Source organism: Hydra vulgaris, chromosome 02 (genome assembly GCF_038396675.1).
Source record: "Hydra vulgaris chromosome 02, alternate assembly HydraT2T_AEP".
NCBI lineage: Eukaryota > Metazoa > Cnidaria > Hydrozoa > Anthoathecata > Hydridae > Hydra > Hydra vulgaris.
This window is the reverse complement of record NC_088921.1, coordinates 16932501-16951865: the sequence shown is the minus strand read 5'-3', so window position 1 is coordinate 16951865 and position 19365 is coordinate 16932501. Positions and strand designations below refer to the sequence as shown.

The 19365-nt window shown below is 30.4% G+C and overlaps 1 protein-coding gene across 1 annotated transcript in view; it reads left to right on the top strand.

Moving 5' to 3' along the window:
- Positions 1-15882: 15882 nt before the first annotated feature.
- The window catches only part of LOC136076778 (uncharacterized), a 159456-nt gene continuing 155973 nt past the window's right edge, over positions 15883-19365 (top strand). Inside the window, exon 1 of the mRNA XM_065790229.1 lies at positions 15883-16267. The gene's annotated coding sequence lies outside the window, so the exon portion shown is untranslated. The remainder of the gene's footprint in view (positions 16268-19365) is intronic.

Genomic DNA, 19365 nt, shown 5'->3' with positions numbered 1-19365 from the left:
GATTTTTTTTATTTTTCTAATAAACGGTATTTAAAACTTTGACGCTCAATTCCGCTGTTGGTATTCACATTTAGCAAGACTCAATTTTTTCTGTATGCGGATACCCATCTCTAAAATTAAGCAAGTTAAGGATAATAGAAAATTAATTTTGACAGATCATGACATAAATATTAAAGTTTAGAAATTTTTTGTAGTCTTTACAATTTTTATGCTATTTAAGTTGCTTAGCACCTTAGCATAAACTTAATTTATTTTGATAAATATTGTAATGATAACATATTGTAATGATAACATATTGTATATTGTAATATATTGTAATGTTATAATATATTGTAATGATAACATAACATGCATCTACCTTATATTTTACCTTAATTTAATCTATTTTTTGTTCCTCCCTTAAAAACTCAAAATGAGAATGAAGTCGTTAAAAAAATTTTTGTAAAAATTAAACAACGAACTAGAATTCAAAACATGGTTAGTTGCATGTTTAAGGAAAACTAAACTATTTTATATTCTCAAAAATATTATTACAAACCTTTTTGGTACACAACCAAGTATTTTTTAAACACTCTTTTAGTTTTGGATGATTATTATATTCAGATTAATCTTTTAATGCTTTTACAGCCTCTTTACAAATTTTAATTGTTTTTGAATGGGCTAACATAACCTTGACATCTTCCTTGACATCGACGTAACATAACCTTGACATCTCCCTTGACAATTAAACACCTATTACTAGATTTCGATAGCCAAGCTCCCAAGCTTGCACACGATGAAAATTGCAAATAAATACACTACATTCTTTATTAAAAAGACAACGATACTCCATAAAAAACTTGTTTAAAGAAAGTATTCATTTATTATCAATAAGAAGTGGGAATAAAAAAACATGTAGAGCAATTTTATTTTTCTACTTTAAATTTTATGAAAGCTCTTATACTTTTATTATATACAGATCTATTATTATCAATGAGATGATAGTGGTGCAAATATCACGAGGTAAACATTTTAATTAAAAAGTTTTATAAACAAAACAACTAAATAATTAAAAGGCAAGTTTATTTTTTGGAATAAATACTTTTTATTTATAATTTCTTTAACCAAGAACAATTTTTCATAACACAATAGTTGACTGTTCCTAAATAAAATAAATATTGAGACTATACTTAAATAAAATATCTTTTATAACAAAATTTATTACTGGGAAACACAGATTCAAGTGAATTTATCTCTTCATTTGAATTTCTCTTCAATCTGTCATAAAGTATTTAGGTTGGAATGAAGGATTCCATGTTTTAATAAATATTGATGCTTCTTTAATAGCTTCCGTTGTTTCTTTTGTTTTTACAACTAGAAGGAAGAGAGGAAGTGCATATCGAGTAGTTCAGTATGTTGCATGAAGAAATGATAGCTCATTGCTATAACGAATAAGAAACCTTCTTTGACATTTATCTTGAAAAATGAACAACAAGGACTTTTGAATTTTAATTATTGTCTTGATTATTGTCCTCTGAATTGTTTTCACCTTTCGGACGAAACTTTATAAAAACTTCTTTATAATTTTCTGCTCATTCTGCTACCTTTTTATTTAAACACCCTTGGTCTATCAGGGAGTGACAAAAGTTTTTTCTAGCTTTTAGCATATGGTTGCGGATAGTTTCATCCAGCGGGAAAAAGCGTTTGTTTAATTTATTTGGCATACTTCTTGAACTAAAATCGATGCGAACAAAGTTCTCCAGATGCCGTCTCATCTCTGTTACAGTATTAACTCCAACTTTAACTAGTTCTCCAATTTTGATAACAAGCTCGTCTGAAATAGGTTGAATGAGACCTGCTGCCTATAAAAAGTATAGTTAATTGTTAAAAAGAAGTAAATGACACAAAATATTGTTTAAAAAATATGTAATAAAATCTACATCGCCAATTAAATGGTTTCTGTGCACAGAAATATCTGGTATAATCAAGAAGTACTTTCTAGACACAATCATATTTTTGTTTGCAGTCAAAGCTAAACGGAGTTTTTTGATGTGTCTTTCCTGAACCATTCAGAATCTCTATCAAGCTTTAAGAAAATGTATAAATAAATGTGTAATAACACATATAAGATAATGTGATAATAAACATTTATTATAGAAAAGTTATTAATTATTTGTTGATTAGACATTTTATAAAAGGGTTCTAGTAAAATTTTAATATATTGATCAGATTTACATGGACAGATGCGAAACTACTTTACGCAAATTGCCCAATCTATTAACAAAAACAGAGTCAACACTCTTTTTGTATCTAAAACTTGTTACTTTAATCAGAAATTTTATGTTATCAAAATTATGAGTTACTCTAGTCATAGATTTAAAAAAATATGTAATGCTATCATCTTGGCTGGTAAAAAAATACAAAGTACTATACCTTAAACTCCGGAAATTCTAGTATTTCTTTCATGTGAACCTTTGCAGGGCAATCAAATTTCTTTGTAATCTGCACAATATTTTTGTGTTTTCTACAAGAATGGTAAACATACATACATACATACATATATATACATACTACATATACATAAATATATATACATATACATACATATATATACATACTACATATACATATATATTTATGTATGTATGTATGTATGTATGTATGTATGTATGTATGTATGTATATATGTATGTATGTATGTATGTATGTATGTATGTATGTATGTATGTATGTATGTATGTATGTATGTATGTGTGTATGTATGTATGTATGTATGTATGTGTGTTTGTATATATGTATGTATGTATGTATGTATGTATGTATGTATGTATGTATGTATGTATGTATGTATGTATGTATGTATGTATGTATGTATGTATGTATGTATGTATGTATGTATGTATGTATGTATGTATGTATGTATGTATGTATGTATGTATGTATGTATGTATGTATGTATGTATGTATGTATGTATGTACAGTATCGGACAAAACGAGTGCAACCAAATAATGCTAATTTAGTTTCTTTATATAAAAGTGCTGCATTTTTTCAATTTAGAGAAATAACTATGTAACTGTTTAGAGACAAAGTTCTTCAAGTTTTATTCATCACAAAGTTCATTATTTGTATACGAAAACTAATAAATTAATCAAAAGTATTAAAAAAAAGTTGATTTCCTTCTGGACAAAACATGTGCAACTCGACAAAATGTTGACCAAGCTGTATTTCGCTATCAATATTTCGTGGCGAATCCTTTGTTGTCGATCACAGCCTTGCATCTTCGAGGCATAGATTCGATTAGGTGATCAATGAAACTTTGTGGAATCGCTGCCCAGGCCTTTTGGATTTGTTCAAACAGTTGATCCTTATTACAAATACCTTCACGATTAATTCTGCGGTTGACAATCTCCCACAGGTTCCCTATAGGGTTGAGATCCGGAGATTGAGGCGGCCAATCCATCACCGATAGGTGGTTATCTTGAAACCACTGCTTGACTACTTTTGCAGTGTGTTTCGGATCGTTGTCTTGCTGAAAAACCCATTTTATTGGCATATTCTATTCAGCATGAGGTAACATAACATCTTTCAGGATATTTTTATACATGAAACGGTCCATTATTCGATTGTTTCGATGTATTGGATCTAGACCGTTAGCAGAAAAACACCCCCAGACCATTACATTGCCTGCACCATGCTTCACGGTCTTATGGCAGTAACGTAAATCGAGGCGTTTTCCGGCCGGTCGACGTACACGGCAAATGCCATTGCTCCCAATGATGTTGAACTTTGATTCATCACTGAACAGAACAGTTCTCCATTTCTGCACATTCCAGTTAATATGAGATGTAGCAAACAGGAGTCTTTTCTTCTGGTTTTTAAGTGAAGTCAGCGGTTTATTTGCAGGGCGTCGAGAAAACAATCCGGCTTCAACGGCACGTCGTCTGATTGTTTGGTCCGATAAAGGCAGCTCTAATTGCTTTTGTATCTCGACTGATGATATCCAGGGATCCTTCTTGACGGATCTGACGATCACGGCTTACCGTGTTACATTTTCCTTGTTATTATACAATAATGCTCTGTGGAACACAACGTCTTGGTTGGATGTGGACTGTATTGATGTAACTTGTTGCATTTCACTTCTTGTATTGTTGTTCTTCGATAAAACACTTTGATAAAACTCACTTCGATAAACTGTCTTGATAATGCTGACTGATTGACTTTCATATACTGACTGAATTACATGTCTCTTATATATTAAAATGAACCTGTGTGAACCTGTTCTGGAAGATTCTAGGTGCTACTTTTCAATGCTTCTGGAAGCTTCTGGATGCGTCTGGATGCTTCTGAATGTTTCTGGGTACTTCTGGATGCTACTTGATGCTTCCAGATGCTTCTTCTGGAAACTTCTGGAAGCTTCTGCATGCTTCTGGAAACTTCTGGAAACTTCTGGATACTTCCTTTAATTATTAAAAAACTTCCGTGACGTTGACACGGACCAGACTTAAGAAAATGAAATAAACCGAAAAAGTTGCACTTGTTTTGTCCGCTGCAAAATGGCACTTGTCAACGAAATTCTACCCGTGTGCTGTCACTTGTCGGCTGATTGCTCATGTCATGGCATGCTATGACTCCAGACTCCTAGACTGTTTGCTGTGGTAGTATAGTTTGTTTCGTTTTTAAGACATGTAAAATTAGGAACACTTTTTAGCATTGTTCGATGTTGGTTGCAAATGTTTTGTACAATACTGTTTGTGTATATATATATATATATATATATATATATATATATATATATATATATATATATATATATATATATATATATATATTGTAACTAATGTATTGTATACTGCACAATGGTTTAAAATAAACTGCAAGCATATTAATTTTAACGACGTTTATTCTAAACATATAATAATGATGAAAAGTAAGTAAACTAATGAAGCTTTCTCTTATTCATGTACTGATATGGTAAAAAGTATGGTAAAAAAATTGATAGGTTGAGATTAAAAATAAACGAGCATTGAAGTTTATAAATAATTATCAATTTACAATTATTAGGTAAAAATATTAAGTTAATATGACAAATCAAAAAACAATTTACTAAAAAATATGAATATTTGAGAGAAACAAAAGCTACAGGTGTTTGTATAGTTTCCCTCAACTAAACACTTATAAAAAAAACCACTTATAAAACCTTCCTAATTATAAAGGTTGTGATCTTTATAAGCTAAATATATATATAACTTATAAAGTTGTAATCTTTATAAGTTATATATATTTTTAAAATTCTAATAAAGTAATGAATTAATTAAATGATTTTAGGAATATAAAAATACCATTTAAATATCTACATTTAATATGCATTTCTTTGTCGCGTCTGAGTCGATATAAGCCCAAGCTTCTTGGAGCACGATCTTTAGCTCTTGTTTTCTTTTTAGACATGGAGTGCCACATTTTTTATCCAGAATAGCCCAGAGATGTTTCATTGGATTAAGATATGGACTTTGCGCTCGCCATTCAAGTAACTCAATTTGTTTTTGGATAAAAAACTCTTTTGCTTTTTTTGATGTATGTTTAGGGTCATTGTCTTGTTGGAAGATAAAATGTTTTTCTAACCATAGTTTTTTAGTTGAAGCAAGAAGATTTTTATTGAGAATATTAACATAAACCTCAGAGTCCATAATTCTATCAATAAACTCCAGTTTTCCAGTTCCGTTCCAAGCCAATAATCCCCATACCATAACATTGCCTCCACTAAATTATACTGTGCCTCGAATACAACTTAGTGCGAATGCTTCACCTTTTTTCCTCTTTTTGAGCTCCATTGAACTTGACAAGATCAAATTTTGACCAAAAGTCTTTCCTCCAGAATGATGCCGGCATATTTACATATTTTTTAGCAAATGCAAGTCTTCATTTTCGATAAATTTTTGATAGGAAAGATTTCTTGAGTGGAACTCTTGCTTTGAATCTACTTTCTTTCAATCGATTTTGAATAGTAAATGAGCTCACTTGTAACCCAAAATCTTTCTCAAGGAGGCTTGACACTTTTGGTGATAACAGAAAGCAGTTTTTTTGCATCATCTTGACAATTTGTCGATCTATTCTCGATGTTGTTTTATGTATAGCTCCAGATAATGACTGATTTTGCACATATCCAAACATATTATACTTTTCAATCAGATTGCTGATGGTTTCTAATGCCATTCCAGTCGCTTTATTGATCGACCTAAATGTTTTAACCTGCTTGAACAAGTCAATAAACAAATTGTGCTGAGCTTGGCATATTCCTTGATTTTAACTCCCATACTTGATAATATCAATGGTAAACCAAATGAATTTAAAAAAATATCCGTCAATTATTAAAAATTCCTTTTTGTAAAACAACAACATTTCTAATTCTATTGATTTAAAATTTTTTTTTAATAGTCAACTTCAAAACTTCGTTTACAAAACAACAGGTTTGGATAATTATTTTTTATTGAAGTTTTAACACTATTAAGGAATTATTAAATTTTAGCAACCCAAGTTAATTACCGTTGATTAAATTTTTGCTAGATAAAATCGTGATTAAATTTGCTTTTAGAATAATTATAAAAGTATAATTATTCTAAAAGCAAATTTATCAAAAACATGTTTTTTTGTAATAACCTGAAAAACTTTATTTTTCTCAATAAAATGCTTTGTACGGATCTTTATTTCTTTGACTGTATATATAAGTAGCAGTGAAAAAGATACCTAGAAATCGGTCAAGTGCTTTGTGCACCATAGGTTTGATATGTACTTTCTGTTTTTGATTAATTTTACCTGTTGATCTCTTCTATTCCGATGCCTAGAATTCGGAGCTTCAAGAAATGGTAATCAGGAGAATAAAATATTCTCAGAAGTACTCGTTGGAGATGTTGAAACTTTGTCCTCAACAACAGTATGAAAACACCTCTGATGACAATTATTCCATTACTACAGTTTTATGAATTAAATTAGGTTTTATGAATTAAAAGTCTGGCTTATATGAACCAGAAAATAAAACAATTAACAAGGAGTAGTAGATGTACAAATTGACTTTGGCACCATCCTGAGGGTCTCAGGACACACCTCTCTCGATGACTTATGACAACGACCATGTTTTGGGATAAAGAAGGAGAACAAACTAATAAAGTAGTACCAGATGGTGATGTGATAGTTGAAGGGTTAAAATTAACTGTTATAATTTGCCTATGCGATATCAGGATTCATGCCTTGTAATAAGATAACAGTTTGGATTTAGCAAAGTCCCATAGCTAGATAAAAGATTCAAAGCCATTTTTGTTGCATTATAATTAAAGGCAGAGGTACTATCTAATATATTAATTGGAAAAAAACAATAAGATGGCTGAATATGTTTAACCATCAAACAAACTGAAAGATCTCATAATTGGAAAAACCAGTTTTATCGATATGTATTAAATGTTAAATATAAATAATATTTATATCAATTGAAATAAAATAAAACAGTAATAAAAAAATAAAAAATAAATAATTTTTTTCCACGAGCTTGAAAGCTGTTGCGTAACTTACCGCTTCATCATATTTTTTTTTCTGTACTTAGCCTTTACTTTAACATTTTGGTCTGTCCCTTGTTGACAGTCAAGAGTAGACTGTAAAGATATAATAAAAGGATTTCCAGAATATAAAATTTCGTTATCTTCAAAAAAAACTTTATGATTTTTTTTGTCAATTCTATAAAACAAATAAAAAAAATATTGCCATTATATCTACAACAACTTATTTCAGAAAATGAAATAAAAGTATAATTTAATATCTATTTATAAACCAAGATTGTAGAATATAGAAGGGTATGAATTTGTGATGTACCGAATAATCAACATCAGCTTAATCGGCCACTTTTTGCACTGATTTTCCAACCGATAGTATTTTAACATTTTCATCCTGCATTATGATAATAATTAAATAATAAATAAACTAAACTTTATGCATTACTTAGAATTTTTTTGGTAAATTTTTATTTTGACTTTGTTTACAAGCAATATTATTTATTCTTGAGATGATGTTTATAAGCTTTAATTTAACAGCTGAATGTACTTATACATTTATTACCATTGTGTTGTTTTTAGAATGATTTTAATTTGTGTTGTTCTATTGTTATACTTAAAAGTAACCTATTTAGGCATTGTTATCTATAAGTGCTTCGTGTCCTGCTGCCTTGTAGGATACGCCTGTTAAGGCAAAGGCTAGGAGATGCCAACTCTGACTTAAAACACCCCCTGCCTTGGGGCTCTTGGTTGAGTAAACGCTAGAGATGGTGTCTCGATAAAAATACTCATCTTGCGCAGATGTTAAATGCTATGGTAAATCCAGCAACTGTTTTGTAGAAGGCCTCTTAGGCAAAGACTTATGGGGTAAAAAGATTCTATCTTGACGAGCCTTGCGCCCCTTCTTCATCTATAAAGCTGGCGCAGATGTATTTTTAATACATTGTTTCCAGTTAAGGATGTTGAACGCTGGATCTTCTTGACTCAATACATGGGTATTGCTTGTGTCTCTGTTTTAATGACTAGGCAACTCATGCTTTTATCTCATTATGAGGGTACAGCTCTAAAACTCAGTTTTATGGTTCTGAGGCCGGCTGGTAGTCAGGTTTCCCGAACTCTGTAGTAGCTCTCAGAAAGGCTAATTCCATCAACAGCTGAAAAATATCAAAGCATTAACAATGCCATGTTGCGCATTGATGGTTTCCATGTTTGTACTTATGGTGTGCATTGCGGAGGCCACATTTGGAGCCCGTTGTTACGGCTTAGGGTTTATTAGTAGTAATGAGACATTTGCTTGGGCTATTAAACAGTGTTCTGAGTCCTATCTATGATTTGAGTAAAGTTCTTAAATCTAATTTCAAATTGATTAAAGGACCAAAAACTATAAAACACAAAAAACCATCATCATCACCAAGTTCACTAAACCTATTATTCACTAATACTCGTGGTCTGCGAAGTGACTTTTCTTCTTTTGAATCTTATCTCTTGCAAAGTTCAATAGACCTATTTGCTCTCTGTGAGACTAATTTGAGTTCGCCTGTCTCATCTTGCGATCTTAGTGTTGATGGTTATCTTCCTTTAATTCGTTAAGACTCCAACAGTCACATGCTTAGCCTGGGCATTTACATTCGAAAGAATTCACCTATTTGTCTTACACTTGGTTTGAATCCACAGACTATTTTTTCATGTGCTTTCGTTTAGCACCATTTCACTCTATCACCTTCCTCTTTGTTTTATATCGCTTTCCTTCATCTTAAGACTGCACTCTTTTTGATGTTATTTCTGATCAAATTGACCAAGCTCTCTCGCTTTATCTATCAGCTAATATAGTTGTTATCGGTGACTTTAATGCTCACCACACTGAAAGGCTTGGCTCTAGTGTTAGTGATTCTGCAGGCATTACATCCCACAACTTTTGCCTTTCTCAATCCCTAACTCAAATAGTCAACTTTCCAAATCGTTTTTCTGACTACCTGAATCATTTACCTACTCTACTCAACTTATGTCTTGTTTCTGATCCTAGTCAATGCTCAGTTTCTCCACATTCACCCTTAGGTGCTTCTGATCACAGTTTCATCTCTCTAAAACTAATATCTCATTCTTCTTCATCACCTGAATCCCCCTATTATCGTACCTCTTACAACTACAGTAAAACTGACTGGGATTCTTTGTCTTCCTGTTACGTTTTGTAAGAAGCACATTTGTCTTCATGTCGACAAATGTGCTTCTAACATAAATTCATAGATTCAGGCTGGCATGGAATCTTTTGTTCCCTCTTGACAATTCTAGGTCAAGCCTCACTCTCCTCTATGGTTTTCCTCACACTGTGCAGCTGCGATTGCCAATCGAAACCGTTACTTCCATATTTATCAGCAAAACAATTTTCCAGAAAACAGACATCTGTTTATTACTGCTAGAAACCATTGTAAAAAGGTTTTGTTTAACGCCAAAGCCCGCTATTCTCAGATCATGAAATCTCGTATCTCATCTCAAAAATTAGGCTCTAGTGACATCTGGAGAATCATTATTAGTATTAACATAAAGGGAAAATCTTTTATTCCACCTCTCTTGTATCGTTCAAACTTTGTCACCTCACCTAAAGACAAAGCTGAATTGTTTGCTAAAAACTTTTCATCAATATCATCTCTTCATTCCACTAGTTGCTTTCTACCTGATATTGCCAACAAACAGGTTGATCCATTGCTTGACATTTGTATCACTCTAGCTTCTGTATCTAAAGTGATTTCCAGTCAAGACTCTTCTATAGCTTGTGGCCCGGATAGCGTACCTCTTTTTGTCTTTCAGAAGTGTTCTCCGGAGCTGTCATCTATAATTTCAGAACTATACAATAAGTGCTTATCAGATTCTTGTTTTCCAACCTGCTGGAAAGCAGAATTTGTTATCCCTATCTTCAAAAATTCTGGAGAGCGATCTGATTCGTCTAACTATCATTTCATTAGTCTTTTTCCTATCATAAGCAAGGTTTTTGAATCTTTTATTATAAAAAATTTAATTTCTCATCTTGAATCTAATAACTTACTTTTTGACCATTAATATGGATTTTGATCTTCTCGTTTTACAGCTGATTTGCCAACAATAATAACTGATAGGTTTTATCTTGCATTAGATAAATGTGGAGAGGTTAAGGCCATCGCTCTTGACATCTAAAAAGCTTTTGTCAAAGTTTGGCATGCTGGTCTTTTCCAAAAGTTTTCTTCTTATGGTGTATCTGGCAACATCTTAAAGATTATTGAATCCTTCCTTTCCGATCTTAGTATAAAAGTTGTCTTCGATAGACAGCACTCTTCTTTTTATTCTGTAAATTCAGGGGTTCCTCAAGGTTCTATTCTTGGCCTTACACTCTTTTTAATTTACGTTAATAATCTTCCAGATATTTTCACATCTACGGTGGTATTGCTTGCTGATGGTACTACCAGGGACATGGAGGGGATAGAACATCACAAATAGAATAATTATAAAAACAGCTTAATTATCTAAAAATAGTTTAGATATCTAAACAACATATGATCGTTGTTTAGATAAATTACTATTAAATTAATAGAGAGTTCTAAGTAAACTGCTTATGATGGTACCATTTTCTTTTTAAAATTGAAATAAAAACCATTCCTCGGAAAATGTATTTATGTTTTGAAAGTTTACTTTTCATAGTAAAAAAAACTTAAAAACGTATTTTTTTTTAACAGAGTTTTTTAAATATCTTTTAAAATAATGGTTTGACTCTAATTTGAGTCCAAGTATTTGTTTATCAACACTGATTCCATTGAAAAGATTACATGATTTAAAGTTGTTTGGTTTTATATTTTCAAAATTTTAATAATTAGTTAATTCATCGGTATTTGCTTTTTCCCATCCATAGGCATTGGTATCGGCATCGGCCAAAAAAGTGCTATCGGTGCATCACTAGTATTAATGCATTATTTTATTTTTGTTTTACTATTTTATTTTAAAAAAAAGTAAATATTTCGAAAATTACTTTAGCTCTTAAATTACAAATATTTACATTAAAATTGTTTAACTTAATATAAAATATAAAAGTAATAGAAAAGATGTTAATTGATATTTACTTTTTACTCTTCTACCTTAACATTACTCTCATATCTCTCAGCAAAACATTTCTCCAGAAAACAGACTTCTGTTTACTATTGCTAGAAACCATTGTAAAAAGGTTTTGTTTGACGTGGAAGCCCGCCATTTTTAAGCCATGAAATCTCGTATTTTATCTCAAAAATTAGGCTCTTATGACTTCTGGAGAATATTCAACAGCAGCATGGAAAATAAAAAATTGAAGGCGAGCAGTCAATTTAAACGGCTAACATATGGAATTGACGGTCAATTGTTTTTTTTGGACGGTCAAAATTTTTATTTTTGTTTAATTTTTATCTTAATTTTATACACACAAAAATAATAAACAATGCTAGAAAATTAAAGAATTTATATTCCTTTAAAAAAAATTTAATTTTAAACAAAATCAATGCGTTTTAAATGGAAACACAAATAACTAACATTCAAATTACATCTATACATACATCTATTATTTTATGCATAAGTATACATATACTTCAATTTACATTGTTGGACAATAAAAATGTTTTAAATTTGCAAACCTTTTAATTCCTTTTTCATTCCACTTGAAAATGCTGAAACATAATGCACGGTGGGCAATATTTGATGTTCTTTTAGTTTTAAACAAACATCTCTTTATGTATTGAGAATGTGTCGTTCTTCAAGAGTTTCTTCAAGGGGATCTAAAGGTACTTTTGTTGATCCTGGTTCTGCACATAGTGAATAAATGAAAATGATGAAACAAAAAATTTTGAATAATAACTATATTTCATACGCAGTGGCTACGGTACCGGCTGCTGCATCTTTAGGTCTAGCAGCTAGAGTACCGGCTGGTCTGGGTTCTAGCTAATTTACCGATGACATAACTTATATTCATTACGTAACACTAACAATTAGAAAACCAGCAGCCGGTTTCTTAGCCTTTCATGATTTAAAACCGGCTTCTGATTTCATAAAACTTTCAAATAATTGACTTATTTGAAAGTTTTATGAAATCAGAAGCCGGTTAGTATTATCCGCGCTGATTGTTAGTAGAATGAATGTTAGAGATATTTTTAATAATTTTAATGAGCTTAGGCTAGCAATTAAAGAATATGAAAAATCAATTTTAATAATTGTTTTATCGATCTCTAATATTTCACTTTCGTTCTTTTGGATCAGAGAGATCGCTTTTGTGCAAACATTTCCGATGGTAGATATTCCTGCTCCACTATCTGCGGGAAAATCAAATTGGAGAAGCTTCCTTTTAAACATTAATTGCTAGATAAATTTCTTTTTGTTATCGTATACTGTCTTGAGTTCTTTGGTAACTCTCCATTTTATGAATTCGAGTCGGTATGAAATATATAAAAGACACTCTAGAAATCTCATCCAAGCATGTAACGGAGATATCCCATAGATAAGTGTACCTCTTTTTGCTGTAAATCCACTTAGAACATTTTTCAAACAAGTCATTGCAGTTGGTGTAGCTCCGCAAATTCAACAGCACTGCGTTGACGATTTGTTTGTTATAATTGCTAAAACCTTTCCGTCAATCATGCTCAAAATAAAATTCCAAACTTTCAAAATAATAAACTTTCCATTAACCAATTCAATACTCACTAAATGCAAATCCAAAATTTCATTTTCTATTTGGCGTTTTTTTCTTAAAACGACATCGGCAGTTTCTTTGATGAAATGAAGTTCAATTAGCCTACAAAATCTTACATTAAGAGGCATTAAATTGGTCCATAAAAAGTTGACACACTAAGCCTCAAAGGTGTTGTTACAACTGCAAACTTGAAGCTCGAATGTCAACAGAATCGGAAAACGCTTGATTATACAATACCTGTCCAGTAGATCCATCCAAACCCCAACTGTGTCAAAAGCAACATATTCTCACTTAGTTTGTTACAGATATCCAGATGATCCATTACTTCTTTTTGCCTCATTTATACAATTCTTTCAGCAGTATGATTTATAAGTGCTTGTAAATCTACTTTGACTCTTAAATCACTAACTTCCAAGTTATTATCATGTGGACCACACAACTTAAGTGCTTTTTCAAGTGTTGAATAAAATGGATATCTTATTTTAGATGCCTGTTGGATTCACTTATAGGCAGATACGCTAAGATCTACGTCAATTATTATTGCAGCCACTTCTTCAGCTGTCATTTTTTCGATGTCATTTGTCAACTGAACAAACATATGATGTGAATCTTGAAGATTTTTGATGACATGTGTTAACACATTGAATAAAGAAAAATCTTTTTGATTATAAACTTTTCTACGGGCTTTAAGCAACGATTTTTCAATTGAATCAAAATTTGAGTTTGTATGCTCTCTTGCGATTATCCGACGTTTACTTCTCTTACTCATATCATCAAAATCTTTTTTTGGTCGGCCTTTTTTATTTTGTGCCAATTCCAATAACAATAATTTCTTAAAAATAATTTCTTAAAAATAGACTCAATTCTACCTTATTTAATAATAATTTGGTCGATACCTTTTGATACTTTATTTTTTGCGAGTTCACGGAAGTTAGAAGTTATGATTTAAACTTTTTTTTTCGGCTTAAAACATAATGAAAATTGAAAAAAAAAATTTTTTTGAGCATCTTAAGACGTATATAATTTGATACTCTTTAATATATAAACAAATTAGCAGAAAAAAAAATTATTCACGAAACACTGCAAAAAAAACGAAGACATAAAAGTTTTTTTGAAAACTTAAATTTCGCAACCATTTTTGACTTTGATGGTCACTATCTCTGGGATTACTATCACCAGAGTAAAAATATTTTGTATTTTCCTTAATCTGAGTATTTTAAAGCAGTAGGAATTTAGTTTTCAAAAATCTGAGACAACTTTTTTTTGTATTTTGGCCACCCCAAAACACATAGTGCATGGTGGGCGTCAATTTAAATCGAGATCAAAAGGGCTTCGTCCAAACCAAAGGTATTTGTAAATAATAATTAAAGTTAGTAAAATCATAACTTTTTTCAACAAAAATTTTTTGTAAACTAAAGATTTTGTTTCACTAAAGATGCTACCTGTAGTCTCTTGGTTTTTATAGGTACTATGTATTTATGCATAGTACCTATAAAATCCAATGTCCATTCACAATTTGCATTGGTGTTACTGAAGATGGTGAAAAGTTCTGTGTGACAAAAGTTATTAATGAGCACAACCATGCAATAGACAAAGTAAATCTGTTTTTCTTTCTTATATAAAGGTATTAGTTTTTCTGCTGAATAGCAGGGTGGCCAGTATACATGACATAAGGGAAAATATGGAAAAGTCCAGGAAAATGTTTTGAGTTAGGGGGTTAGGGGAATCAAGAAAAAGTCTAGTATTTTGCTATTTTCCCCTCAAAAGTCAGTGAAATTTCCAAAACTTAGCTTAATTGGTTTAACTTAAATGATAGGTTTTTTTATATAGTTTTCTTTTCCCTAATTAAATTTTTGCTATTAGACTGAAAGACATTTACAAACAATAAATACTAGTTTATAAAGTAATTACTATCATTTTTTCTTTATAAAAGTCTGGACAATTAAAAATCTGGATTTTAAAAATTCCAGATTTTTAATTATCAGAGTCAGGGAAAAGTCAGGGAATTTGATTGTACAAATTGAATGGCCACCCTGAATAGATTGTCAAAAAATATTTTTACTGATGAAATACTATGTTTTTATAACAGCAGCAATATTAGATAACAGCAGAGGTTAAAAAGTTTAAAAACTGAAAGATATGTATTTAGTTTTCTCATAGTTTTCTTAAATGCATTTGACAGGTAAACTCAACTAAATAGGGGTGCAACAAAAAAAGGTTCTAAGTTCTTAATTATATTTTAAAGTGTTATATTATTCTATTGTTATGTTTTTCTATAAATTTTATTAATCAATAATTATTTTATACTTTCAACATATTTGATAGAAATAAAGCATAAATAGATATAGAAATGGAAGCTTTGTTTCTTAACTATAGCTGTTTTATGTGCCGCACAATATTGTAAAAGCCAAAATGCTGCGATCTTTATTGATCTTGTTGTTAATTTTATTTTGGCTTTTGTTATTTTAATATTTTTATATGATTACTGAATTAATAAACTTAAACTTACACCCCTTACATTGACTCAATTTGTGTTTGATTATTTTAAAATATATAATAAAAAAATGTTTTTGTTTCTAGGATTTGGTTTAGTCATTGTTTTGTTTTTTTAACTAAGTAAATAGGCAGTTGAATAAATAACGTTTTCCACTCAAGTTCTAATATAAAATTGTTTTTCATTATGACTTATTGTCGTATTTAAAGTTAGTTGTTATAGTTATGTCATGAATTTTCTTGAGTTCTATATTACTATCAAATAAAAGAAAAAGTAAAAATAATACAATTGTAAATGATATTCTATTTGAATGCGCATGCAAATTAATTATTCATTTAAACTGTTGTTTTCCGTTGAAGATAATACTTTGTTTTAACTTTGTCTATATTGACCTAAAATTGAGACAAATTAAAAAAAATATTCTAAATTATTAATTTTTTCAAATTATTTATTACCTTGAAAATAATTGAAAGACTTCCAAAAGTTAGGAAACCAAAAGAGGATCAAGAGAAAGATGTGAAAACTAATGTTAAAGATACATGGCAATAAATGGCTTATTCATGAGCATGTTCAAAATGAAACAGGTGACGTTTATTAAAATATGGGCAAAGTGAGTCTGAAATCCTAATTGAATTAGGATTTCAGACTCACTTTTACAGTTATAATCCTAATTATAACTGTAAATTATATATATATAATGGTATGTAGGTAATAAAAAAATTCAGTAAATTTGCAATCTGTAATGCATTTTTTGGAAATAGGAAAAATGAGGTTGGCAAAAATTTACCGACCTCAATCATTTTGAGGTCGGCAAAAATTGTTTGATACAAAGGTGCGACCATAAAACATAGAAAAGAGGTTGGCAATTTTTTTGCTGACCTCAAACACTTTCAGGTCATCATTGCCGAATGCCGACCCTAATTCCGAGGGTTGGTCATATATATATATATATATATATATATATATATATATATATATATATATATATATATATATATATATATATATATATATATATATATATATATGTATGTATGTATGTATGTATGTATGTATGTATGTATGTATGTATGTATGTATGTATGTATGTATGTATGTATGTATGTATGTATGTATGTATGTATGTATGTATGTATGTATGTATGTATGTATGTATGTATGTATGTATATGTATACATACAACTTACGAATTAACAAATTTACGCATCCCATTATATATTATGCTAGCTGAAGGACCAAATGGAGAAAGTGAAATAGTAACAATTTTTGAAACTGCATCAGAGGATTTAATCACACTCAGTGAAGTGCTAGAAACATTTAAACCTAGAAATGAAAAATGGACTGAAACTGTCACTATTTTCACAGATAAAGTCATGGCAGAAAGAGACTCCATTAGAACAACTTTTCAAAATACAGTTTTATTACTATGCTTATTTCATGTTCTGCGAGCAATAAGTCGAGAAGTTACTGTTTTGAAAATTGGAATTTCAAAAAGCCAGCATTAAAATCCCTTCAAAAAATGGCTTATGTCTCATCGGAAATAGACTTTGAAAAACAGAGACGTGATTTTATAGCCAAGATGCCACAGAGTGTAGTTTGTTATTTTGAAAATAACTGGAACAATTGCGTAATAGAATGGGTGTATTGTTGGCAACAGCAGAATTTAACTTTTGGACAGCGAACTACAAATAGATTAGAGTCTGTGAACCAAAGAATTAAAGCTGTCCTAAATTTACTAAACCCGCATGCGAAAAGAAAGGGATCATACATATATCACTGCTGGTGAGCGTATCTCTGTGCATGCTGTTTTACAAAATGATGTTCTAAAGAACTTTCTCAAATATTAACAACTTATGCACAAACCTTTGTAGCAAGTCAATTCGAAGAAGTACTAGGTTCAAACCCTGTTGAAGAGAATGAACATCCAACCTTAGAAATATTAGGTCAACCTTAGAAATATCAGGTGTTGATAAGCAAGCATAGGTGTCAATGCATATTTTTTAAATCAAAGGCATTACCATGTAAACATATGATTTGTTGCAAAGCAAGTGAAACATTTGCCACTATTTTCATATGATGGCATTGGTGTGAGATGGCTTAAGGCTCGTGCTATTGAAAACCATAAACTTTTCCAACATTAAAATGAAAACCTTAGTCATCTGGGATTAGGTGTTGTTAAGGAAAGACCATTGACACAATCTGAAAAATTTAAAAAAGCATATCGTCTTTTGCAGCGTTTAGCCCAGCTAGTCTCAGAAAGTAGCAATAATGAAATTGAAATCAGGTTAAATGTTCTTCAAAATTTAGCTAAAGTTTGGGAGGAAACTAAAAACATATATGCGTTAATTCTAAAATCACCTGTGGATTTTTTAATAGAAACTAATTTGAATCAACCTGCTGAAATAGATAAGGAGATATTATGTGATGATATTGGTAAAGAGATATTATGTGATCGTATAAAAACTTTTCTAAAAACTCACCAAATAGTATTGATGTGGACTTCAAATCTAATGAAATCTTTAATCAAATAAAAATAAACCATATGGGTGTATATGACATATACATATAACGTATGGGTGTTTGTAATTCCCTTATTTTAAATGACTCAAAATCAACTGACTTGTCCAATCAACTTGTTAATAGCTGTCTTTCAAAGATTTCAATACCCCAGTCTCTTACAAAAACAGATTATTTATCAAATAGTTCCATTGAATTTGAGTATAAATTACACTTGCATGAACAAATGATTTGCTCTTTACCTGATCTTTATTTGAACAATGATAGAATTGAGTTAACTATTGTTCAAAGCTTGGCTCTTTATGAAAGCTCCACTCCTAAAAATATCTAATGCAATAGTTAGAGAAAATCTGAAAACTTGTGATGCAGTATAGGTATTGAATTAATTTTCATTTAGTTTTGAAAAACTTTTATTTTAGTCTTGAGATTTAAAAAAAGAAAAGGTTAAAGTTAGAGGTGGTATGATTCCAATTCCATCAATTCTAAAGGAATCAAAAAAATTACTATTATTTACTTTTTAAATAAGCTCGAACGATTCTTGATACTTATAAAAATTTGTACCAATCTGATGCACACCGTTCCATTTCATTTGAATATGTATTTGTATATCATTATAAAGAATAATTAAACTTAGCTTTAAAAAATTCAAAGCATGAAAATTTAAAAAATAAATAAATTGTTTAGGCAAGCAAAAAGGATTCTTTGAATATTCATTCTATCAACATAAAAGATCTAAAGTTTCCTCCAAAGATTAAGTCGCGAGGGAGGGATTATATTGATAAAAGTGTAACAGGAGAAATAAATTGTTAGTTTTTATGAATTAAATAATGAAAATTCTAAAAAAATTTATACACAATTAAATGATATATTATTTTGTAAACATTTGCAATCTGTTGCTATCTACTTCTATTGGGTGGTTTTCTCATAAAGGGAAAAGTTGAAATGTTACTCATGCAATGCAAGCAGATGTTGGTGATTAACAATTAAAGCCTGGCAATCTTCCTTCTGCATTTCTTAATGACACAAAAACAACTAGTGATATGGAGTTGTCCAATTTGCATTTTAAATACAGCTTCCAGTGAAAGCATTGAATGTGAAAGCTGTTTAGAGTGGTATCATTTCAAATGTGCTTGCATTTCAAAAAAACCAAAGAAGGCTTTGTGAT